The sequence below is a fragment of the Balaenoptera acutorostrata genome, chromosome 8 (assembly GCF_949987535.1).
Source record: "Balaenoptera acutorostrata chromosome 8, mBalAcu1.1, whole genome shotgun sequence".
Classification (NCBI taxonomy): Eukaryota; Metazoa; Chordata; class Mammalia; order Artiodactyla; family Balaenopteridae; genus Balaenoptera; species Balaenoptera acutorostrata.
Window position 1 is genome coordinate 26,801,182 of NC_080071.1, and position 27,740 is coordinate 26,828,921.

The following is a 27,740-nucleotide window of genomic DNA, read 5'->3' on the forward strand; positions in this document are numbered from 1 at the left end:
GGGAGTGGCATGATCATTTGGAAGGTTGGAAAGATGGTGGCAGTATGAAAGACAGACAGGTAGGGAGTGAGCAATGGTTTTCACACATTTTGGTTTCAGGATCCCTTAATACGCCTAAAATTATAGAAGACCTCAAAGAGCTTTTGTTTAAGGGGAGGCTTATCTGTCCATATTTACTGTATTAAGAATTAAAATAGAAAATTTAAAAACATGCTTTAATTAACTTAATAACAAGCCCTTGTATGTTTGCATATAAAACAGATTTTTAATGAAAATAACTTATTATCCCAAAGGAAAAGAATTGAGCAGAAGAATGAACTTGTTTTACATTTGGGCAAATCTCTTTCCTGTCTGGCTTAATGAAATACACCTAGATTCTCACATCCTCTTCGGGGTTCCATCTGTTGAGATATGTTGTTTTGATTGACGTACAAGAAGAAAATCCTCCCGGGACTTCCCTGGTGGCACAGTGGTTAAGAATCCGCCTGCCAAACCTGGGCTTCCAGTGGTTTGGTTTTTGTTATTTTGTAATTTTGTTCTTGTTTTTCTTCTACTGTTCAGCTCTGTTTCAGATAATTGCAGTTGATACATTTCTATGTTCTTTAAATCTTAGATTGAGAACTATTTAAATATTTCTTGCTAGAAAATGGGAATTCAAAATCAAGAACAATCTTGAAATTAACTGAATGTCAATATTATGACATAGTATGAGTGTGTTTCATGTTTGGTAATTGCAAACATTGTTGCTTTTGTTGTGGTCATCCATGTACAATGCTTGGTGTCAGTCTATTTATCTCTTGTAAAAATAAAATACAGTGTGTGTGTGGGAAAAAAAAAAAAGAAATGCAGGGGAGGATCAGAAGAAGAATTTGTCACATAACAAAACGTTGCAACCTAGTGGAAGTTCTTTTCATAGTTGTTATGACATAGAGTGCATTAGACATGTGATATTCAATATGGTAGCCACACATGGCTAGTGAGCACTTGAAATAGAGCTTCTCCAAATTGAGATGTGTTGTAAGTGTGAAATACACAGCGGATTTCACTAAGTATGTGGAAAAAATGTAAAATTCTCATGGGTAATATTTTATATTGATTAAATGATAAACAATAGTATTTGGAAAAAAAAAGAGATTAGCAAATTTATTAATGTAACCTACTATATTAACAGATAAAACACTATTTGATAATCTTAATAAATACAGAAATATTGATAAAAACCAACACTCATTCAAAATGAAGCTCTTAAACTAGAAGTGAAAAGAAATTCCCATAACTTGATAAGGAGTAATTATGAGAATCCCATAGTTATCATGATAATAGTGAAATATTAGATGCATATTATTTAGAATCAAGAACAAAAGTAATATGCTCACTATTATAGCTTCAGTTCAGCACTGTGATGAAAGTCCTGGCCAGTTCAATAAGACAGGAAAAATAAACAAGTGGTAAAAGAATCGTAAAGGAAGAAACAAGTTCATCATTATTTGCAGATGATACACTTGTTTAAATAGGAATTGTTAAAGAGTTCTGCAGCGTTGCTGAATGCAAAACCAATGTACAGAAATTTAATAACATTAATTTATTTTAGCAATAAAAATAAATATTCAAAAGGGCAAGCAAAATGATAATGTACCTAGAGACAGGATATATAAGAACTTTATAGAAGATGTCAAATGTTATGGAGGAATAGAAAAGAAGGCATATATATATTGGGAGATACAATTATATATGTCAATGTGGCAGTTCTCCCTGTGGTAATAGATAAATTCAATGCATTTACAATCAAAGTTTCAACAGAGTTCTAAGACAAGAACTTGAAAATCTGACCCTTAAATTGATATGGAAAAGTAAAGAAACAGGAAGAACCAAGATAATTTTAAAGACAAATAAGGAGGGGTGTTATGATCAACCAGGTCAAATCTTACTATAAAGCTTTTAGATTGTATGGTGTTGACTCAAGGAGTGACAGATAGCTTACTAGGAAAACAGACTTGAGTATGCATGGGAATCTGGTGCATGACAGAGGTAGTAGAAGGAATCACTAGAGAAATGATAATCTATTAAAATTGGTGTTGGAATAATCTTTATGGAAAAATATGAGAAGCCTATCACATATCATACACATACACACAAAAGTCTGGGAGGATGAATTATCTAAATGTAGAAAGAAATATTATGACTTTTAGAAGGAAATACAGGAGAATATATTATGGAATGTTAGATAGCAGTAAAATATATATGAAATGGATACATACATAAAAAAAAAAAGAATTTGATATTTTAAACTGTTACCTTTATGTTGTATTCAGCTAAATGCAGTTATTCTTTTTCTTTTTTTAAAAATAGATTTTATTTATTTATTTATTTATTTATTTATTTATTTATTTATTGGCTGTGTTGGGTCTTCCTTTGCTGTGCACGGGCTTTCTCTACTTGCAGTGAGGGGGGGCTACTCTTCGTTATGGTGTGAGGGCTTCTCATTGCGGTGGCTTCTCTTGTTGCGGAGCACAGGCTCTAGGTGCACAGGCTTCAGTAGTTGTGGCACACGGGCTTCCATAGTTGTGGCTTGCGGGCTCTAGAGCGCAGGTGCAGTAGTTGTGGCGCACGGGTTTAGTTGCTCCACAGCATGTAGGATCTTCCTGGACCAGGGCTCGGACCCATGTCCTCTGCATTGGAAGGCGGATCCTTAACCATTGCGCCACCAGGGAAGCCTAATGCAGTTATTCTTAAGAGCTCATATACACAAAGCAAAAAGTTGCAGAGTATAAAATTAAGTTCATGGCATTTTAGAAATTACCTGAAACACACACACACACACACACACACACACACACACACACACAGAATCCGTCTGCCAATGCAGGGGACACGGGTTTGATCCCTGGTCCGGACAGATCCCACATGCTGTGGAGCAACTAAGCCCATGTGCCACAACTACTGAGCCTGTGCTCTAGAGCCTGTGAGCCACAACTACTGAGCCCGTGCACCGCAACTACTGAAGCCCTCGTGCTCTAGGTCCTGTGCTCTGCAACAAGGGAACCACCACAATGAGAAGCCCGCGCACCGCAACAAAAAGTAGCCCCCGCTCGCTGCAACTAGGGAAAGCCCGTGGGCAGCAACGAAGACCCAACACAGCCAAAAATAAATAAAATTTAACAATAAAATAAAAATTTTTTTAAAGAAAGAAGAAAATCCTCTCACATATATGTAACTGGAAAATTGGGAATATTTTAATTTCTTTATCAGACAATTAGGAATATTATTCTTTGATAAACACCAAAACTCTACAAATGGTACTTTCTTAAATTAGTTTCAGTGTGGAATCATAAACCATATCAGTGAACTTTTGATTGATCTTGCCCTTTGGATGGATTTTGTACCATCATGCATGGATCATTTGGAAAATATCAGCACATTATTATGCAGATTTTCCAAATTTTGACAAATTTTATTATATAACATTCAAAAATCACATTTGTTAATATCACCATTGATCTCTTGAGAAAAGTCATAATGTATTGGGAGACTGTCAGGCTCCCAGTGTCAGATAAAAGTTTTCCAAAATTCCAGTTTCCACTTGAAAGCTCCAATTTTAACATTGGCAACAAATGCTGTCATTTGCTTTCTCTGAAATGACAGGTTTTTCCTTTGTTCATTTTTGAGAAAATATCTGCCAAATACCCAAGTCTGAATAACCATAGTTTGTCAGTTCTTTCTTTCAAGTGAAAATGGGGTTCCTTGAAAAAAAAAAGTGGCGTATTCAGCTCCTGACACAAATCACACAAGTGCTTTTCCTTAAGACAACCATGGTGCTCAGTATGCAGAAGAAATGCTTTATGTATTCTTTCCCTATCATCATACAGAATATTAAAAATATGTGTTCTTTAGGGTCAAGATTTAATAAAGTTAATATTTACTGCTTCATCAAAGATGTTCTTATGTGATCTGGCATTTTTTTTCTTACTGAAAGTGTTTGGTGGTGAAGAAAACAAGGACTCCTCCTTCAGTATGATGCCACTGCCTTGATTCCCACTCAGGCATTAGCAGTTTTACGCCATGACTTTAGCACTGTCAATGCAAATGTCAGAACAGTGAAGAAAAGGCAAATGACACCTTGGTATTGTTAAGAAAATTGTTTCGACCTCAGAGGCCCTCTGAAAGGGACTCAGGAACACCGCATTGTCTGCAAACCACCCTTTGAGAACAGCTTCCCTAAAAGGAAGCAGATGGACACCAGTGGTCTAAAGCAGAGGGCAAGAGAATTTGACTACAGCTTTATTATTTAAGGGCATGGACTTGGCAATTAGGACTGCATTCAAGTCCTGGCTCTGCTACATTCTAGCAATGTGACCTTGGATAATTGTTTTTTATCCTTCATAATCTTCAGTTTCCCAATCTACATAGTGAAGATAATGATAGCAGTGATAGCACATACTTCATGGAGTTAATGTGACCTTTAAATGAGAAAATGCATCTAAAGGTGAGCAGGTGCCTGGAAAATAGTAGGCAGTCAATAAGTTAGAGAGAAAACAAACCATGGCCCGAGGACTGTACTCAAGGCACAATTAGGAAGAGAAGACCAATAAGATTTTGTGATGATTTGATAGGGTGAAAAAGAGTTATGGGGTTAAGTTCATTTCCAGATTTCTGGTTTAAGCCACAGATTTAACCCAACCAAGACATGGAGAAGGTTTATAGGGCACAGTAATAAATTCTGCTTGAGTTTTATTTAGTTTCAGATGCCTGTGAGACAACTGGATGTGTAATTAAAATATGGGTCTGAGACTCAAGAAAGCTGCCTGGGCTGGGAAAATGTTGATTAAGCAGTCACGAGTTGAAACTGAAGAATATGCAGTACATTATTTAGGAAAAAATTGGAAGATGAAGAGCAGGACTCTTGTGACTACCAATTTTAAGGAGCGGGAACACAGAGGATATTAGACAATGAAATTAGAAGAGTTATATGGATGCCAAAAGAGGAATTTCCAAGATGCTAATTAAAAGGCATGCATTGGATTTGACAATTAGTCGAACTTCCTGCCTTTGAAATAAATGAGGAACAGGCGCAGAGAAGCAAAGTAATCTTCACTGAAGTGTCTATTGACAAACACAAATTGTTGCTCTGAGGCAAAACATTTTCCACACAGTCTGTTCTTGACGGATTTTTCCTACTGTTGTTGACATTTTTTATCTTGAATCTTACTATTGTGTGATTTGATATTAAAGATCTAAGCTGTATATAAATAACTACAGAAAAATTGATTTGTATACCTCAGTTCTGTTTTCCAGGCTCACATATCTGTATGCTATGATACTAACATAAGCTGCTGAAACTATATGAAACCAATAAATGAAATGAATACAAAACTAATAATTGTTAATGAATCAGAATCTAAGAAAAGTGGCACAGTAAATATTTGGGATATGCTGTGGCATTATTGCGGCAAAGACAAAGTATTTTTTCCATTAGTCATTTAGCTCGTGAATTCTCGTCTTGCCTGATTTTCCAGAACAGAAGACAGTTTGTTGAATTGTATTGGTCTATAGCCTGTTAGTATCAATAGCCTCTCTCTCTGTAGGGATTTTTATAATTATGTTACAGACAAAATCGATTAGTTCTGGTCTATTCCCATGGAAAGAAAATTATGTCAGAGGCTGTAAGTTTGCCATCTTCAAGGATGGAAAGTTGCTCTGTGTCATGCAACTTGAGAGATCAGGGGAAAAAAACCCATCCAAATGTATTTTCATGTTCTTGATGACAAGGGAGGGAGTTGTCAGGGAAAGACTGGGTCCATTACTAAGGAAAGGTTGCTGTCTGTGTTTTCTTGGTATCAACAAGAGACTATTATAGGAAGAGTATAATCTAGAAGACAAAGTGGACCAATTAACTACTGTCCTACTAAAGAAAGTTATTAATTTTTTCCAAAGGAATTTTCATTTAGGGCTAATGATTGTCTAGTATTTGCTATATATCCTCAGGTAGCATGTGTGACCAAGAGCATATTTTATCAAAGGCATACACACAGCATTCAGCACATTATAATAATAACCACTGGGCACTCGCCAAGGCAGAATAAAATGTTATTTTCCATGTTTTAAAAGAGTTTTGAAATAATACTTTGTTGGTGTGCCTACCTAACCAGGTGGCTTTGAGGATTAAATAATAATAATAGATAAACCTCTGTTGAATGATTACTAAGTCTCAGACACTCTGTCATTTAATTTATGCACGCTAACTCATTTAATTGTCATTTTAATCTTATGAGATTAGTACTATTATTATTATTCCCATTTTACAGATCAAAAAACCTAGGTGCAGGTAGGTTAGATAACTTGTCCAAGTTACAAAAGTAATAAGGAGTCAGGATTTGAACCCAGATAGTTTAGGAAAAGCTGGGCCCCAAGCCTGCAAAATGAGAAGAATTTTAGTTCATGTTTTCAGAAATGGAATTAGGATGAGTCAGCTACCTTATTAGGAGGTTATTATGTATAGAGCCCCGTGTTAGGAACGGGTGGTGCAGTCTAAGAAATATAGCAATATAGTCCTCACCTTTGTTTTAAAGTAGAATACAAAACAAGCAGGAATGAATTAATAAAACCACCATCTAATAGATACCTGCTCACACGTATGTTAAGCATTTTGGAATTATTTAAAGGTAAATTAAATGCTTAGGCTAGCTCCTTCTTCTGTGTAATGTACCTCTTGTTCTTAGTGTGATGTCAAGGAATTCAGTATTACTATTGGTTTGGACAAACCTACTGAGAAAGTAACTGTAGTATGGATATCACTATGCCATGGCCAAATACAAATGAAATCTAGACTTTCTCTACCATTGTTCCTTTCCTGTTAGCTAAACACATGATTGTCCGTACACAGATATAATTATTGATTTACTAACTGTTTAATAAAAAAACTATTTTTGCCTTTCTCTACCTGGACTTAATGTCATGCCTCTGAAAAAAATAGCTGAGTGTGAAAGCACAAGTCATCTCTGTCTTCAGAACAACTTTTGTCTTGGAAATAATAATTATCTTCTAGGAGATGAAGTTCCCTGTGACTTTATCTTTATCAGACAGCTATAAGCTCAGAGAGACAACTGCTAAATAATAACAATAATTAAGCCAACATTGTAATAGATATATCAGCATCATTGGTTTCATCAGCTCCTGAGTTTTTCTACTGTATGTTTGCAAACTGAAGCAAATTTTGTTTTCATCTCCCCATTGACCATTCCACTTTGACACCTCCTCCAAGCCCCTTGCCAATCATTGGTTAAGGATTAGGCATTTGGTCCAATTCTGGCTAATAAAAGATGAGGGGAAGTCTGCCAAGTGGGTGTTTGTAAAAGATTTCTTCACTCAAAAGAAAGAGACTGAGGAGGAGACAGAATTCTCTGTCCCCTGGACCTTAGCATCAGGGTATGATACATGGCACTACTGCAGGCACTTACAACCGGAATGGATGCCATTGTGAGGGCAAAGCTGACAGACTTCGGGTGGCAGATCACAGAGACAGATCTACCCCTGGGCTCTTGATAGATCACTCAGCTCTTGGACCCAAACAACCTCTGCACCGCTTGTTATGTTCGATAAACATCCTTCTTGACTTAGATAATTTTAGACAGATTTTTTAGTTAGTTGCAGCTGATACACCAAATAAATAAACACTCCTCAGTAGGTTCAAAAACCTGGCCAGTCCAGAAACCAGCTTATAATCAACTTCTGACCACATGTTTTGTTGTCCTTTATCCTATACAGAGAGGTGAACTATGGAACCAATTACCAAATAAATATAATAAAATTCAAGTAAATACAATCCTAGGTAATACACAGGATGAATGTCTCTTTTGAAAGAAAAATAAATAAAAAGCTGGGTTAGTTTCTCTTTCTTACATCAATAGCCTTTATCATCATTCCTCTCCCTGAGGTCATCTCTGCCATGTTTCTAAGTGTTTTTCTCTTTGGAGGAACAAACTAGCAAAGCGGCAGGAAATCACTCTTCTACCTTCTTTTTGTCCTGAAACTGCTACCGCTGTTAGCTAATAAAGATTTTAGTTTACCTTCCACAAACACAGATTTATACCCATTAGCAGTTTAGGTACCTTAGATAGTCACAGCACCTTTTTCTGGAAAAGCTCCAGGCCGCTTCTGGGAATTATCTCATTTGTTCTTACACTATTGTTACAAGAGATTCTGCGTTTTTATTCCAGTAAGCCACTCTACCGCAAATCCTTGACAGGTATCTCATCCCTGATGAATTCTGATGTGGCTTGACATCAGCTTTCTTGCTCCATGATCTGTGTAGAAAGAGAACACAGGTGAAGTGAGTCCAGCATCTTTGGCATTTGGATTGATGTGGGTGCTCTGGTTCTAGGTCTGGGTTTTTGTATTTTGTTTACTTATAGTCCTAGATCAAGGAAGCAGGATTGACACAAAACAGGTTGTTTGACCTGTGTGAGAAGCATGCCCTTGTGTGCTCAAGGAAGGATGGAGCCTGGAACCACTCGCAGGATCCTAGGGTGGGCGTGGGGCTCACTATCCGTCGTTGGCAGCCCTGATTCAGTCACCCCTTCTGAAGCCAGGCTGGAGCTCTAGAGCATCTTCCTGTTCTTCACCTCCTACTTCCTTCCTTCTTCTCCCCTCTTTACTTCCCCTTTGTTTCTTTTCTTCAAATACCAGAAAGGTCGAAGAGGTAGACCAGTGGAGCATGTGGTCCACATGGATGTCGTGGGTTATTATTCCAGTTCCTTTTCAGCTCCTTTTCCTCTCCACCTAAAACCCCATTTGATTGGCTGACTAAGATAAGACCAATAAACTTTATTCAGTGGCTTCTAAGAATAAATTTTAGATAAGCAGGGGTGAAAAAACCAGCATGTTAAACCTAGGCATAATATCTGATGTCATATTCCTTCCAGCTATAACCATTAGCAATGGCTAAGCCCAGTTAAACCAGGATTTTTAAAAGGCCAATATATGTAATTTTTAAATCAGCAATCGATATTTTAAAAAATATTTCAGTTCACTTATACAAAGCTTACGAGTCAAACTGGTCTGAATCCTCACTAACAAATCTCCTTTTACAATTTACTATGACAAAAAACCATTAAATGTCACCTTTTAATTTAATACACAGTCTTTTACAATCTTTGTTTTCAGATGAGAACTCATTCCTAAGCTACCAATCTTTAATCTGTCATCAGAGTGATCTTTCTAAAACATACATTTTACCCTTATTAAAATTTGTCAGTGATTCTCAGTGACTTATCATCACTTTAGCAAGGTGTGCTGGTGCCTTTATGATCTGGCCTCTGCCTCTCCTCTCTTACCTTTCACTTGGTAACAACACAGACCTGGCTCTGCCACTTGCTGGCTGTTTGACATTGAACGTGTTACCTAACCAATCCAATTTTTAGTTTCCCATCTGTTAATGGAGATTATAATACACAGTGAAAGAGGGTTGTTGTTAGAATTAAATGATCTCACACACACACGTGTGTGCACATACACACATGCATGTAAAGTCACTTGTACAATAGCTGGTATAAAGTAGGTTTTCCATAAAAGCTGGAGGTTTTAGTAGTAATAGAAGTAGCAATAATAGTAATAATAGTATTATAGCTATTATTACATTAATAATACCCATCAGACAGATCCGTGCATCAGAGCTTGAACCATTAAATTGTTAAATAAATTTATAGTCCTTAAATAAATGTTAGTTCCCTCTACTTTACAGCCACAGCTTAATAAATGCTACTTCTCTCCTTCACAGCACATAAATAACTGGGTTTTAAATACCTTGATCTCCAGCCTGACATATAATGAGTGTGACATTAAATAACCAAAATATCAATTTATATATTCCAAAGTATTTGCAGTCTTTTCTCTGAGGACAAGGAGGGGGGTGAGGTAGGGAGGGCTGAATATCAAAGAGGAACTAAGAAATTAAGGAGGAACAGAAGAGTGGAGTTTGAGAAAGCGTGCCAGCTTGAGTTCTCTTTCTTTAACCTTCCCTTATGAAAATCACTGATTCACGGGTCAGAGAAAATATATCTCGTGGCCTGGGCTCCAAATGCGAGAGATTTTTTCAGTCTCAAGTACACATGGGAAATAGTGATTTCTGCATATGGCCTCATGCTCCAATTTAGGCCTCATACTGTAAGTTGTATTATGTCCTAATAAGATCTCTATCTCACTCACCTTTCAAAGTAGACCATGGCTCGTAGATTAATCGTAAGATAAAATTGGACTACGTGAGTTAAGAGGAGAATGAGGACCCTTTAAATCAATTCTGAACTTCAGTGAGCATAAGAATCATTTGGACTACTTGTTAAAGTTGCAGATTTCTGGGTTCAACCTCTGGAGATTCTGAAAAAGTTGGTCTAGGGCAAGGCGCAGGGAACTACATTTTAATCTAGCTCCTTAAATGAATTTGGTGGAGATGGCACATGGATTGCAAGTAAAGAAGTTTGCCCTGAAGGAAAAGAGTAGAGATTACTATGAATGTGAGATGGTCACTTTATACAATCAAGGCTGGCATTTAGCTCTGTTGTTCCCAGTAGGTAAGAAAAAGTGGAAGCACACTGGATCACATGTATTTGATTTTATTTTAGGAAACAAAACCAAAAACAATTCTTAAAAGCTATGTATAAAAAGACATACTTTCACTGAGAACTAAACTGAGGGAAGTTTTGTTATCATAAGGGACACTAGGTAACATGCTTAGCAGATGTCTTAAATTTAATTTCACAGAAGACCCATACAAGGTTTAATCAAATAAGACTTCTACTGATGGCTAAAATTAGTTAAGCTCAGTGAATTCCATTAAGATGGTGATGAGATAAGATGATTCAGAAACTATACTTTCAGATTATTTAATACAAGTATTGGACCTGGAGATCCCCCTAAAATGGATAGCCTACCTTTGAAATTACCTTAATAGAATTTTAGCAGTTTGGAAATTAAGGGGAAGTTATTTATACCACAAATGAGGAAGTGCTTGTTCAAAGAGTGTAATAGAAGCTTTACTCTGAAAAGGGTAGGTGTCACCAGCTGAGGAACTTTGGACAAAGTTGCTTTAATTTAATTTTTGTTAACTCATTTCTATTTTTACTATTAATAATTGTAATACTAATGCCAACAAATGTATTTTGTAGAGATAAGTTTATTTATATTTCCTTTTGTGTTAGTTTATCCTAACAATTGATTTATCATTTAATATCTTTAAAGTCCAGTGTTCATTTAATTTTTGTCTTACTCCAGCTCCATTGTTTTTAACCATTATTTTGCCTCTTTAGTTTCTCCTTTAGCTATTTTTGGCCGCTTATGCCATTTTCTTTCCTTTCAATCCATTTTATCTTCCTTTATGCTGTCGTGATGTACCTGCTTCAGAATTTTCCAGATCAAAACCATTTCTGGCAGGCATTAGGCTGGAAAATTCTGGGACTCAGCTCTTTGTGCAAGGGCTGAAGCAAATCCAAAGCTGCTCACTGAGTAGTTCACAGATTTTGCCAGCAGGTCCCTGGCAGCGTTTCCCCATGGGGAAAGGGCAGCCTTCCATCTGGATGGGATCGCTGGTTGGCTCTCCAATGTCTGTAATAGCCCTATCCTACCAGCTGCTCATTTGGTTTTAAGTCTTGAGACTCTTATCAAGGAAATAACTTCACATGGTCAAATCACCAAGATATTGTGAAGTGAAAAACTGGAAATTTGTCTAGGAAACAAAACCATGCATCTACTTCTCTGTGTACTCCAGAGATTCTCCTGGAGCAAATTTGACCATTAGAAGACTAAATGGGGGTATAGGTTAGGTTAACTTAATACCTGGGATTTCCTTCTTTGAGTTGTATTAAATTCATTTCTGCCTTACTCTAAAAATGTTGAGCCCAGGAGGCTCAGAGCTAAATGTACATTCTAAACCAGTAACTTCATTAATGCACAGTCTTTAACAGGTTTAATATCTACACTTTCTCCATTTTCCTTGTCTTCAACTGCCTAGTGCATGTGGATTTTGAAAAAATAATATACCACTTTACTTCACTTTTTTATAAAGAGATGGAATATAATAAATGAAAGTTAAATTTCTCTAAATACATGATTTAAAAGATTTATTTGTTCTTAATCATGAGTCTATGCTTCTTATAAACAAATCATTTTTCTCAAGGACTATACTTAATTTTACCATGAAAATAAATGTTAAACACTGAGCTTGGAAGCTCAGTATCCCAAAATTGAAAAGGATCTTTCAGGCCATCTAGTTTTCACCATTAGAGTTTACAGCAGTGGTCCTCAAAATTTAGCATCAGAATCACCTGTAGGGCTTTTATTAAAACACAGCTTGCCAGGCCCCACCCCAGAGGTGCTGATTCTGTAGATATGGGTGAAGCCCCAAATTCTGCGTTTCTAGTAAGTGCACAGAGGATGCTGATGATGCTGGCCCAGGAATCACATTTTGACAACGACTGGCTTGTAGACTCCAGAAGTGCTTTTTTGTTTGTTTGTTTGTTTGTTTTGAAGTTAGAAACATATGTACCAGTCATACTGCTCTCATTTTTATGATTTCTCAACGATGACAGTCATAGCTTCTTCAGTCTCATTTGTTCATTTGTTTAATGTCCTGTGGTGTAATTCTTCTGAACCTGGAACCTTGAAATGATTCATGGCAGTATTTCACAGAAGCCTGCAATAGCTTCCTAACCATCTCCCTGCTTCCAGCCTGATTCCCACATAGCCTATTTTCACCCAGCAGTCAGAGTGATTTGGGAAAAGCAGAAAGCAAATAAGTTATTCCTCTGTGCAGGAGCCTATAGGAGCCACCCAGAGAAAAGGCCAAACTCCTTACAGTTGCCTCTCAGACCTTATGATATGGCGTTCCAGTTACCTAGCTGAACTCATCTTGTGCTCTCCTCCTTTCTCACTCCTCCCTAGCGATATTGGCTTCTGGCTGTCCTCTGCACCTACCAAACACACATATACTGTTCCTTCTCCCCCATGAGTGTTCTTTCCTCTAGTTGGCCTAACTTCCTCATTTCTTCAAGTCTTGGTCAAAAGTTTACCTTTTCAGAGAGACCTACTGTGCTTCCCCTCCAGCTGCTTATCCCACTTTATTGTTTCCAAAGCACTTATCACCTTATTATGTACTATGTAATTTACTTACTTATAATGTTTATTGGTCATTTTCTATTTCTCCTAGGTAGAACATAAGACTTACAGGGGCTGGAATATTTGCCTTTTTTGGTCCATTTTGTTCACCAGTGAATCCCAAGTGCTTAGAACAGTGCATAGCCCATACTGGGTGCTCAACAGACATTTTCTGAATAAATGAATTATTTAATTTTAGTTTCTCAAAAAGATTTAAACTTTTTACTTAGACTTACTATTTAGAAGTTCAGCCTACAAGTACTCTTTAGAAAGTCTTGTATTCTATTTAAGGCAGCATATTTTATAACAGCAAAGTCTGGGAAAAAACTGAAATATCTACTAATAGGGGATTGGTTAGGTAAATAAAGTAACTCAGTTTTGTATCATACAGCCATGAAGATGATAACACATAAAAGAACAACAAAAGCTAAATTCTCTATAGGCACAATATTTCTGAATTATGTATTCCTATTTAATCTAGACCAAAATACATACATTCAGGTTGTGTTTACCTCAAAGATAATTGACTAAGTAAGTTAAGTTTACCAGACTCTCTTTAAAACAAAGCAAATTGAAGACTGAATGTTTTACTCAAAGAATTTCCCATTTCAAAATATCTTAGAGAAGTAATAGTGGTGATAATAGAGAACACTGACTAAGCACTTGCTCTGTGCCAGGCACTGACTAGCTCATTTTATCTTCACAATAACCCTATGAGATAATGGTGATTATTGTCCTCATTTTGTAGGTAAGGAAATAATAGGGTTCAGAGAGGATAAGTAACATGTCCAAGGTCACATGGCTAGTAAATCATGCCACCAAATCCAGTGTCTTTTTTTCTTTAGAAAAAGTAATAATCAGAGACTCTCTCTAAAAAATATTTTACTAATCTGCTTCTCCAGCTTCATCTTACATGTATGCTCCTCCGTAGTCAAACGGATCTAGTTGCCATTCCCTGAAAGCCCCCAGTCTCTGGCCTCTGGCTTTTAAAAACATTCCCTCTGCCTGAAATATCATTCACCTCCAAAGAAGACATACAGATGGCCAACAAACACATGAAAAGATGCTCAACATCACCAATTATTAGAGAAATGAAGATCAAAACTACACTGAGGTATCACCTCACACCAGTCAGAATGGCCATCATGAAAAAATCTACAAACAATAAATGCTGGAGAGGGTGTGGAGAAAAGGGAACCCTCTTGCACTGTTGGTGGGAATGTAAATTGATACAACCACTATGGAGAACAGTATGGAGGGTCCTTAAACAACTAAAAATAGAACTACCATATGACCCATCAATTCCACTACTGGGCACATACCCTGAGAAAACCATAATTCAAAAAGACACATGCACTCCAATGTTCATCGCAGCACTATTTATGGGTTGGCCAAAATGTTCATTTGGGTTTTTCCGTAAGATGTTAAGGAAAAACCCGAACAAACTTTTTGGCCAACCCAATGCAATAGTCAGGACATGGAAGCAACCTAAATGTCCATCAACAGATGAATGGATAAAGAAGATGTGTTACATATATACAATGGAATATTGCTCAGCTGTAAAAAGGAACAAAATTGTATCATTGGCAGAGACGTGGATGGACCTAGAGACTGTCTTACAGAGTGAAATAAGTCAGAAAGAGAAAAACAAATATCACATATTAATGCATATATGTGGAATCCAGGAAAATGGTAAAGATGATCTTATTTGCAAAGCAGAAATAGAGACACAGACATAGACAACAAATGTATGGATACCAAGGGGGAAGGGGGTGGGTGGGATGAATTGGGAGACTGGGATTGACATATATACACTACCATGTATAAAGTAGATAGCTATTGAGAACCTACTGTATAGCACAGGGAACTCTACTCAGTGCTCTATGGTGACTTAAACGGGAAGGAAATCCAGAACAGAGGGGATATATGTATATGTATGGCTGATTCACTTTGCTGTACAGCAGAAACTGACACAGCAGTGTACAGCAACTATACTCCAATTAAAAAAAAAAAAATCCTACCTATACTCCAAGGCTCATCATACCCAAATTCTGAGTCAGAAGTGATTTTGCCTTCCTCTGAACTCCAACAACATGCACATATTGCTTTAAAAATTCATATAATAATTATAATATTCTGGCTTCTGCTTTTATTAAGGATGTGTCTTATTGCTTCTACATTTTAAATTCCTTGAGGATAAGGATTTTATTGCTTACCTACCATAGTAAGCAGGACATTATTAGATATCTGTTGAATATAATTACCTAAAACAAATTCTGCAAATACCCTGTCCAATGTGGTAGCCCTGGTCACATGTAAGAATTGAGCACTAAAAATGTCGCTAGTGCCAAATCAGAAATAATATTTTGGGTATATTGGCTTAAAAAAAAGCATTAGTGGGCTTCCCCAGTGGCGCAATGGTTAAGAATCCGCCTGCCAATGCAGGGGTCACGGGTTCGAGCCCTGATCTGGGAAGATCCCACATGCCGTGGAGCAACTAAGCCCGTGCGCCACAAGTACTGAGCCTGCGCTGTGGAGCCCGCGAGCCACAACTACTGAAGCTCGCGCGCCTAGAGCCCGTGCTCCGCAACAAGAGAAGCCACTGCAATGAGAAGCCCACGCACTGCAATGAAGAGTAGCCCCCGCTCGCTGCAAAAAAAAGAAAGCCTGTGCGCAGCAACGAAGACCTAACACAGCCAAAAATAAATAAATAAATAAATTTATTTGAAAAAAAGCATTAGGAACATTAATTTCACTTGTTTCTTTGTCTTTTTTTATGTTAGCATCTAGAAATTTTCAAAGTACATATGTGTCTCATTATATTTATATTGGCTAGTGCTTGTCTAGTGTATGCCTTTCCCCTATTCCTTCACCCTCCACCAAGTGATCAAAGCCATAAACAAATGCGTGAATTAAGAAAGGGGGCAATCCCTTGTTGTGAGATGCTCTAAAAGGGAGGGGCAGGCTCTCTCTGGATTGATAATTTTCCTGTTTTACTTGGTCAGATTGTTGTTTTTGTTCTTAATTCCTAGGATTTTGGGCTGAGAAACAAAAGTGAGCTTTGTGTGTGTGTGTGTGTTTGTGTGTGTGTGTAATGCATGCACGTGTTTCTGGAGCAGAAACCACATTTAAATCAGAATATAACCAGAATTATAGGAAGCTTTCTATTTTGAAGTAAATTGGCATCATGGAAAATAGAAAGCAAAGTTCTCAGCCCAATAAACAATCCTTGATCCATATTCCTATCGTAACATCAGTTTTGCTTCAGCCATAATAGAGAGCCCTCTGAGTTGCCCTCAGCCACGTCTCTCCTACTGCTTGCTGGTGACTTGTGCTTTAGCCAGTTTCTTTCCAAGCAACCACAGACTGTTTATTTACTGTAATCAAAATGACAGTGCACTGTTTTCACAACAGAGCGTTAAGAGTTGATGGCCTTTTTCAATTGGCAACCTGAGGGAACTTGAGGTACAACTTGCATTACTTCAAAATGGTGGTGCTTACTTGACATGTTACCTGTACTCCTTTGAGGCTTAAAATACAGAGAATTGAGCTTTATCTAGCCTGGAGCAGGGAAGCTGTAAAATCTGCTCTCAGATTAGTGCTAGTGGTAAACTCCACTGGAGCACAGACTGATTTAGGTGGGGCTGCAGTTCGGCTGTCACGTGATTCTTCACCAGCCAGAACCCAGCCACCTGAGTGGCTTCTCTGTTAAGCATTTCCCCTAGCTAGATGGTTATAATGCTGTGGAGTCTGATTACCCTGAGGTGGTGCTGCAGAAGACAGTGTAACATAATGGAAAAGCATGCCCTGCCCCATCCTTTTAGAAACAGGGTTTAATGAAAAGATAAGGAAGAGAGGGAGGAAAACAGAAAGAGGGGAATGTACCTGCCATTCAGGTAACCTGTTTTCTAGGCTTGTCTTTGACATCACTTGCTGTGACATATTGAACACTCAGTGTCTTTGTTGTTGAGTGTCCACATCCGTTATAGAGAGGGAGTGGGGGAAAGTGACTAGTTGATTTGTAGTGCCTCTTTTATCTCAGAAGTGCAGGGACTCTGCACTCGGTGTATTCCAACATTCATCCCTTCTGAGAGACAGTGATCTAAGGGTATAGCAGTCGCCTTATACTCTGAACAAAAAGGGTCATTGAATATTGGACTAGTGATGTAACTGGAGTTGGCTGTGTTATACCTATTAAAGTCTGCCTTCATATTCAGAATACTTCAGTGAACTATGTGCTTGTTCAAATTTAAACTATGTTTTTTGATGAGTCAACAGTATGAATGGCTTGAGAAGAGCATAGCCAGAGAGTTGGTTTCTGAAAAGAACTATCCCTTGAATCCTTTCTAGCTTTAGATATTCAATTCTGTATACATGATTTCTTCATGAAATTGGTAATATCAAAAATCTTCTCATCTGAGAAATTCTATACAAATAATAATTTTTTAAAAAAATGACAAAACTTGAAGTCTAGTTTTCAGTGAAATATGACCAGTCACTAAAGAAACTGAAAATATTGTCCCTAGGATCTGAATTCAGGACTCAGAGAGTCTCTGTTTTTCCTTTAGCCATTTAGCACATCACTGGCACCAAAATAGAGCAGGGGCCTGTGTGTACTGCCCTGATTTAGGTGTAGATGTTGCCACTTATTGCAGCGGGAACACACAGTGAAGGGTCTCTGCATGGAAAGGCAGGAGGGATGTTGTTCAGTGCTTAATTCTTTTGAGGCTAAAGGAAAGCCAGGATGCCACAGGTAAGAGAAAATTACATTTGATGCAAAACTTTATTTCTGACAGATTGCAGCAACCAATATGCTAATTAGAGAAAAGACAGGCATAGCCTATCTGGCCCTTCCCAGGATGGAGGATCTAGCAAGTAAGACCACGACTAGAGAGGGCAGCAATCATGAGGAGAAAAGTAAGAGCTGAATAGAGAAGATGGTAGGAAGGACAGAACTGGAATTTGTGGTATTTCTACAATGTTCCATGTGTGCAACCTGAACTAACTCCTCAAGGACATGGATAATTTAGGATTCTGATCAAATTGCCTGTGCAAAGTTGAGCACTAAATTCAGTTATTCTTCAAGTGTCTTTCCCCTTTAAAAAAAATTTAATATGGGCTTCCCTGGTGGCGCAGCGGTTGAGAATCTGCCTGCCAATGCAGGGGACACGGGTTCGAGCCCTGGTCTGGGAAGATCCCACATGCCGCGGAGCGGCTGGGCCCATGAGCCACAATTACTGAGCCTGCGCGTCCGGAGCCTGTGCTCCGCAACAAGAGAGGCCGCGATAGTGAGAGGCCCGCGCACCGTGATGAAGAGTGGCCCCCGCTTGCCACAACTAGAGAAGGCCCTCGCACGGAAACGAAGACCCAACACAACCATTAATAAAAAAAAAAAAAAAAAAAAATTAATAGACTTTATTTTTGTAGGGCATTTCTAGGTTTACCAAAAACTTGATTAGAAAGTTCACAGACATAGAAAACAAACTTATAGTTACCAAAGGGGAAAGGGGAGGGAGGATAAATTTAGGAGTTTGCAAACACAAACTACTATATATAAAATAGATAAACTAACAAAGTCCTACTGTATAGCACAGGGAACTATATTCAATATCTTGTAATAATCTATAATGGAAAAGAATATGAAAAATATGTATATATACATTCATACATATATATATAAATAAGTTACTTTGCTCTACACCAGAAACTAACACAACACTGTAAATCAACTATACTTTAATTTTAAAAAATCATAGAAAGAATAAAATATCTATCAAATGTTGGAGGAAAAAAAAAGTTCAAAGAGTTTCCAAATCAAGTGTGCCTTTTTATGTCTTAGATATTTAGTTTTCAAATTTTTGTTCAGGAAGAAATTAAGAGGATAAATAGAAAATATTTTGTCATGCATAAAATTCCCCAAATTTAGCTTTCCTGAGGGATATGGATTGTTGGAAAAAATGAGTATTATTTTATGGTTAAATTGGTCTCACAGAGTGTTGTTTGAAATGTAGCACCATTATAGTACACTTAATGGATATTTAAAAGAAATGTGTCTTACAAAGACTCAGGATAATTTTGGGACAGAGTAAACAAATCTAACAAATGTATGAGACAGCTCGCTATTGTGGTTTCTGTGGTGTATTTTAACTCTTGTGCTAATTTGCATAGAGATCTGCATCATGATTTGGATGTGCTCCGCCACTTTTCATTTACGCCTAAGCATTACCTTTTCCCTTTGCAAAATATACTTAATGCTTTTGAATAACAAGTTGGAATTCTTTTCCCCAAAGAATCAAGTTAGTTCTCACAGTTTTCACTGTGTTGGTGGAGGGAATGCTTTAATCAACAGTAAATTTTTTGCTCTCTACACTGACTAAATTAAGGTGATCCTTCATCAAAAAACATTCTTTTTGGTTCAGGCTTTAATTCTTATTAGTATTTTACTGGTTTGTTACTTATATTTTCATTGTAGACTACCAAAGTACTTTGTGTATAAAGCTAGGATGTAATTTTTTTGAAAGTCAGTGATCCAATCCCAGTTTGAGAACCCAAACACCATTTCATAGACATCCATCATAAACTTAGCCTCAAACATAATATAGTATTCCTTCTGTTCACCGTGCAATCACCAGCCTCCTGATTCAAAATATGTATATTCTCATCCTGAGATTTAACAGATCTTTCATACATAGTGATAATTGTGGTGACCTGGTTGACAGAATGGTAGAGGTCATGAAGAAAGCATAGTTCGGTAGTAATATTAAAGGACGTTTCTCCAGAGGAAAGACTTTAGGATATAATCTGCTCTGAAGGATGTAGAGGATTGTTTTAGTAGGGGCTACCACAGTCTCTCCCTAGTCGCAGAAAGGACTGTGGGAAATCAACATGGAAAAGCAACTGTGGTGTTAACCCAGCAAATGTCTCCTTAAAGAGTTGAAAAGGCAGACTCATCTTAGTAATGGAATTCCTTTTTGGAAACTCAGTTCATTATTAATTCCACTTAGCTATTAGGTTAATTCATTTCTCCCTCAGAAATGCCACTTTCTGAAAATACATTTTTAAGTGAATTTTGGCTTTAAAAAATTTGTTGGTTTACATATCTGCTTTTCCTCTAAGTCTGCCACAATTGAAGTTTCAATAATTACAAATCAATGTTTTGTTTCCAGCTGAATGACCTGGACATTCAAAGAGTATCTTTCAATGGACACTCTTATTTGATTTTAAGACAATTTTCAAAGGAGCAATTTATAAGGTACAAAATAAAAAGAGGGCAAATCTCTGGTTGTATAAATTGAAGTTAATGGATGCTTATTTCTGAGTGTGCACAATTGTTTATATTGTTAGTTTGCAAAATATACCATAACCAGCAGCTGGGTCAACTTTCAAGTAGAGGTAAGGGTAGGAAATTAACAATTTGAAATATAAAACTGCTTAAACATATAGAATAAATACCACCCTTTTCAACCAAGGGAGAAATGGACACGAATGTATTTTTTGCAATTTTAAGTATTTGCATAGTCTTTTTACTTAACATGCGCCCACTTGTTAGAATTTTGAAATTATTCTGAAAGTCATTTCTCAGTTGTCTTTCACTTCTCTGGCCAAGCTTTCATTAGCTTCTCTTATTTTTCTCTGTCTTCCTTTAGTCAATTGCTTTTCAAACCTGGCTGCATTATTTGAACTATGCTTGCAGAGCTTTTAAACAAACATGGATACCCAGGCTTAGCCCCAGAGCATCTAATTGAATTGGCCTAAGGTGGAGCCAGCTTTGCTCTTTTTTTAAGCTTCCCAGGTGATTCCAATGTGCAGCCAGAGCTGTGGGCCACTCTGAATAAGCTCATCATGTTTTACCTCTTTCCGCTTTTCTCTCAGATGTTTGCATATCTATTCCCCTTCAACTGTTTTTTTTTTCTCCTGTCATTTTTATTAGGAAGTTCAAAAAATCTGATTTCTTTCATTTTTTCATTTTGCTTTTTCTTTCTGATTTTCCATAACGGCCAAGAAGTTCTCATTCTAGGCACATGTATTTGATTTTTATTCTTATCTAATACTACCAAGTTTCATATCAATGAAAGAGAATGCAATATATTTGTGAATAATACTTTTGTCTGTTCTTCCAATGCTAATATAATAATATACTTTAATTTTTGCTATAGGTATATAAAGATTGATAATAGAGCCCAATAAAATTGTTGAAAAATAATATTAAGAATGGATTTACTTGAACTGTAATCAGTATTGGCTATGATTAAAGAAAGTTTAATAAGATATTTTAAAACTTTGAGACCATGTGGACTCAAGGACATATAACTATCCTATTAATAATATTTTTATCTTTTCATAGCTAAAGGACATGTTTGCCCTACAAATTTCAATCATTTCAGAACAGTGCAGAAATGGGAATATCACATACCTCATCAAATAGCATATCAGTAACAAGATATCCACAGCAAGGGGAGCATTAATAGCAACAAAAAAGGGGAGAAAAAAGATCTATGAAGACAAAGTTCAGTGATGTAATTAGCAGCAGTATAAACAGAAATATGGGAGGGAATATGTAGAACATTCAAGGATTTGAAATGAAAGAGATAGAAAAATGGTGGGCAGTTGGTTGAGCCTGGAGGAGCAGACAAGAAATCTGAGCGCTAGTGTAGCAGTTCCTCCAAATACAGTCAAGCCATTTCCTCTCCATGAAGTTTATTTTCCTTCATTGGTAAAACTTCTGGTTGGATTGGCAAAAGGAAAAAATGCTTGGCCATATCCTGCCTGTAGGTATGCTTTGTTGAATCTATCCAGTATTGTAAATAATTTGAAATAGATGACAACATTTAACAAGAGGGAGGTTTCTCATAAAAATCTAGATTTTAAGCTTCATTGGAAAAATCATTTGATTCAACAGTCTCCTAGCCCCTCTTTAGAAAGCACATGGGCTATGGAGTTCCTTAGTCCCAGCCTGACTAGCTTTACTCATTTTTCTTACCTGCTTTGCGCATGTAGGAATTTGGGCTTATTTCTTGGAGAATTTATTCTTAAGGTTATGTCCAACCATGATATAAGTTCCATGAAAAGAAATTGCTTAGAATAGTTTGTTTAGTCTACAGCCATACCACCCTGAATGCTCCTGATCTCATCAGAATACTTTGTTTGGGTACAGCAAAAGTAACCTATAAAGAGAAAAATAAATGTCACAAGCAAAAACATCAAGGACGAAGAGAAGCTAACAAACAGGTCATCAGTTCTCAAATAGAGGCTTAAGCCCATAAAACGTGTCCTATTAATAAGCTCTGTGCAAGAATATTTGGGGTTCTGGTTCAGAAGCACAATGTCACTTAACAGCAAGAACTGGGATTTAATGAATTATTCCAGTTCAAGCTCTTGGAAAAAGAAAAGGACAAAATGTTCTGTACAACCCAAGTAAGAGTAAAGTATCTTCTGAATATTAGGAGATTAAAATTCCCCAAAGTTAGCTTCTTGGCAGAAAATGGCCGAAGTTATTTAAAGAGTGACTTCCCATCTTTGAAATCACCCATTGAATAAAACAATATTAAACCACTGTTTAAAAATTTAAGGACCATTATTTCTTTCACTTTCCTCCACCTCAGAGCTTAATCACATGCAGGGCTCCCTATATGCAGTCTCCAAAAGGATGAAAACCTAATTCAGTTATTACAGAAATAACTCCAGACTTTTAAAAGGTTTCTCTGAACTAAAACAACCCCTGAGAATTCCCTAATACAACCACCTAGCATATGTTATATGCACTGTATTTGTGTTTAATATGTATATTTAATTTGTAAGCATGCTTATAAGTTACTTTGCAGCTGTTCTCTATTCATATATCTTGGGCAGAAATTTCTTTAATATTCTCTCTATAAGGTCCTTTATCATTTCAAACCCTGGAAAAAAGAGGTGTAGTATTAGAAGAATCACTCAGTAAATACGTATTAAAACTTCTGTTATCCAGTTGAGTAGGTACGCATATAAATTTTAAAGAACTCTTCTATTGTGGCTAATCATATGTTTGAATGTAGATTCAAATTTCAGATATCCAAAGAGCTGATGCGCATCAGGCATTTCACAGAGCAAAGCACATCTTTGCTTAGCAAGAGAGCAAGATTTTCTTCATTAACTTCTTTTCAAGTAAAATTAACAGAAAATTAACATTATTCTGCTCTTAAATCTATGCTTGTTATATCCCATTAAAATGCATCCAAAGAATGTGTTAACTTCACCCCAGTGTGAAAAATATTATCAGGTAAAGCTGAACTGAAAAGGCAGCTTCCTAATCAAAGATAAATATGTGAGCTTGCAACCCAAGGGACAATAAAATTGGCTTTTATCCTTCCCAAATTTTATAACTACCTCAAAGAACAATCTACCTCAAGAACTAGTCGTTTGGATACTAGGTTCTACACTGAATTGCCATTAAAAGTGTTTATGGGTAAAATTTAAGTGGAAGTAAAGAGAATGTAGGATTGAAGTTAATAAAAATTTAAAAACAGATCCCCGGTACAGAAGTGTACTGTTAATATCTTAAATTATATTTCAGGGGTAGGTGGGTAAATTAATCCTCATAGTTTTGGAAAACTGGTAAAATGACCATTAATATTAAGGTGGAATGAATATTTTTAGATGACAAATTAAACATTAATTCCCAGCCTTCAGTGAGTTCACGGTGTTCCTATATATGAATGATGATGAGAAAAAAGTAATCTGCACAGCCACCCATGCAAAGAAATTTCACTATCTACTCACATGTTCATTCCTTGGTGAAAAAAAGTATTTGTTTTTATATGCTTACGCTCATGGGTGCTTTCATTTAACCCCTAAAAATAAGGAATCAGAAGAGCTGGGAGTGAGCCAGAGTCAGGGAGATGGACTAGTTACAAATTCCAAGCAGAGCATTGTCTAATTGAGAAAACTTCCGCTCATGTCTTTAAGACTCTCAAACTCAAGGCCGTCTCAGATCTGTCTAATCATGAGCCCATTAAGTCATCTTGGCTGCCATGAAGATGAAACTGACAGCACAGTTATTTGAGTCAGTTTAAAGAGGCCCAGGGTGGTTGAAGGGAAGGCTTAGGAGGCCTGGGGTGCTGAAAGGACATCCCAGCTCTAGCTCCCCAAGATCCCAGTAGCACACAGCTGTCAAGAGCACGAAGCTGTATGTAGAGAAACCCTTTGGAGGGAAGCAGGGATTTTGCCGTATGTCAACAATTTCATCAGGCACAATTTGACTTTCCACCTTTCATTGGACCATCAATATGACTTAAACAGTAGACAGTTTGTGAGTTGATCGCATAGCCAACACATACAATCATTTCTGGGATTCAGGTTCTGTAATTTGATGGTCATAGTAGAAATTATTTGGCATATAAATGTGGTTCTTGGTGAAATCTAGATTTTCTCTGTGAATCTTCACAAAGCCTTTTGTGTAATAGGTGTATCTATTAAGGTACGAGTGAAATAAAGTCTTTTGCCCCTATTTTTGTTAAAAAGAAGCAAGCCTTTGAAGTGGGGTCCATGATAATATATCATTGGGCAAAAGAGTAGTCTTCTAGAAGGTATTATGAGAGTTCTATAAACAATCCAGGAAATGGCCAGATGTTAACACTAATTGATATTATTATAGGGAACACATTTTTTGTTGTTGTTGTTTCAGCAAGGGCATGCTTCCAGGATGAGAATTATTCCCTTTTCAACTACAGAATTTCTTGGCAGTTTCACTCTATTCTTCCTGTTGTGGTGGAAGATATATTACCATCACCAGTATTAAAATGATATCTGTTCCTTTTGTCAGGGGTTGGGGAACAGGGGAGGAGGGGAGGGTGGGCATTTAATCATGTCCCAGGATATATAATAAACACTGGACAGACAATATTTATTTACACAATCCTGCAACATAGGCATCATCATTCCTATTTTATAGGTGATATAATAGAGGCTCAGAAAGTTTCAATCTTTGTCAGTTAATAGTGGAGCTAGGATTTATTCTGCCAGCCCTTTCTCTTAACCACTTCTCCATGTTGCTTTCTGGTTGTTTCCACCACAGAGAAGCTGGCCAAGGACCTTTAAAACCTCTCTATTTCTCTATCCTCATGTTTAGCACACCATTAATGGTAACAAACAACTCAGTAAAAGTCAAAGACGCATCAGATTACAATTAAGCGGAGAAATAAATTGGTGAAAATCCAGATAAATTAGAATCATAGAATTTTAAGAATGAAAAGTGTCCTTATATATCCTTGATTCCAATTCCCATCTTTTACAGGTATCTCTTCTGAGGTGACAAAGCTTATTAGTAGCAGAACTTGCATCAGAAATCAAGACTTCCAGCTCAGTGTCCAACCTATTTTTCTCTATCACACAAACTATAGTTATTATTCTTGACCTTACAAATGAAGTCACTATTAGTTCTTTAAAAGAATAAGATACCAAACTTATTTGATATGTCATTTAATCAAAACAGGTTTGATTTCTAAAAATTTTCAAAGAGCACATTTAGTGAAGAACTCTGTATACATTTGTTCTTCACATTGTGACTACATATACAGACAAAAATTAAGAGGTTCTTGCAACTATACCGATACAAATATTGCTAATAATCAGGGCCAAAATATAAGCATCCATTCATAAATGTAAACAGTTCAGAAAGACCAGCTCTGGTGTTTACACAGAACAAAGTTATATTCAGTCACCTGCAAAGAAACATGGAGTGTACAATATGCTCATGCCAATTAGCATCCATTTCTGGGAACCCTTTTCAAAGAAACAGTTTTCTCTATATCCTATGGTAGGAGATCTCCTGAAATACATAAAACCTAGGACTTTTCTCTGAGGCAACTGCTATTTTGTAACATTTTTAAGGGGAGTATTATTGCTACCCATGGTAAAATCTTAGGTGAGAAATCAATATTTTTCCATATCGTTAGAGATTACAGTTGCTTTTAAAGCTGAGGCCTCAAGTTCTGTTTTTAGGCTGATTTGACCAGTACTGACTAGAAACCCAGGTTGAAATCAGAGGTCTTTATTCCACACAGGGCACTCACTACTTGGACTGATTGTGATGAAATGTTTTCATGCAAATTCCTATAAGCACGTATGCCTTTATCTTTGTCCCCATATGCTACATTACACCACCTGTTGTATTTTTTAAAAAGCTTGATGATTTTTAAAACTCTTCTTTAAATTAATACCTATAGATTTTCTGCCAATAATTTCCTGTTCTAATTATGTGATTGCTAATTGAATAAAACATTTATGATTATTCTATAAAATATTTTAAAGAAAACTACAGAAAATACAGATTATAGATAAAGTAAATAATTGTTTTTTGTCCAAGTGGCTCTCCCTGATAATTAGTGATAATAATAATAACCAGGTATTAAATACACACAGAAAAAATACAGAAATATGTGAAGCTTATGAGACAACTCATAGAAGGTACAATACCCTTTACATCAATAAATAGAATGGTAAATATTTAATATAAAATGTATATATTAAAATAAAGAAACAACACATACTGGAGTATATAGGGATCATTTTATTACTAGAAGGTTAAATCTCATTTTAATGATTGGTATTGGTGAGAATAGGTTATTTTAGAGACAAATGATAATGTTTTTCAAACAGCTATATACCTCTATATTGTTATCACTTCCTATACGCATGGCCTCTCTAAATCTGTTAAAAAAAAAAGACCAAAGCACGAGAATGACAGTTCCAATTTCACGATACATTTATGTTTAAAAAATACTTGGCACACTGGACATTTAAATAGATAAGGTACAACCACAATATCAAGTAGGCTAGCTCTGTGTAATAAAAAAATATTTTCTCTGACTACAATGAATCATAAGCATCTACATGTTTCAAAAATACAAGCTCAGTAGTGCCTAGTCTGTACCATAAGTCACCATTTCTAGACAGAGGCTCTATTTCCTTTGAGATAAAGGAGTAGTAAGCAGTCTACACATCAGATGATGCCTTTGGTTCCTGTAATTTACATTAAAACAACGTTAGGTTAAAAATAGAAGCATGAAGATAATTTTAAAATAAGCAAAATGATCTGGTGGCTAGATTCTATGGTTCAGATAATTAAATGTTTTGCCAGCTTACCTGATAAAACAGAGCCTTATGGATCACAGCATAACAAAGCCCGCATCCAAGATGGTTAGAGTATAATGAGCCTCCTGCAGTTGTTCAGATTTTTGGCCACAGAGGTTTACATATTAACTACAATTTTTTTTTCTTTGCTTTCTCTGTGGACAAGAAAACAAAGAGACCTTTCCAGAATCCTCTCTGCTTATGCCTCCGCTTACTGTTCTGAGATTCACTCTGTGGTACCCAACATATATCAGAAAACAGCTTTGAGGAGAAAAAAAAAAAAAAAAAAAAGCCGACAGCGCTCAACATGGTACCGCCATCTACTGGCAGACGCATAAAATTGAACGAAAGGAAAAACATCCCCATTATTCTTTATCATAAGGTAAAATGTAACCTATCCCCTGCATATGAGTATGTACAAAAATATCCTTTTGCACACTAAATTACTTGAGTATGCACATTTTCTAATATTGTATATTTTTCTAAATTTTATA

The 27,740-nt window shown here is 36.6% G+C and overlaps 1 protein-coding gene across 1 annotated transcript in view; it reads right to left on the reverse strand.

The window, feature by feature from the left end:
* The window catches only part of LOC103006793 (sodium channel protein type 3 subunit alpha), a 114,691-nt gene extending 87,221 nt beyond the window's left edge, over positions 1-27,470 (reverse strand). The window contains exons 1-2 of the mRNA XM_057550940.1: positions 27,259-27,470; positions 8,106-8,300 (exon numbers count right to left, since the gene is read on the reverse strand). The gene's annotated coding sequence lies outside the window, so the exon portion shown is untranslated. The remainder of the gene's footprint in view (positions 1-8,105; positions 8,301-27,258) is intronic.
* Positions 27,471-27,740: the final 270 nt, after the last annotated feature.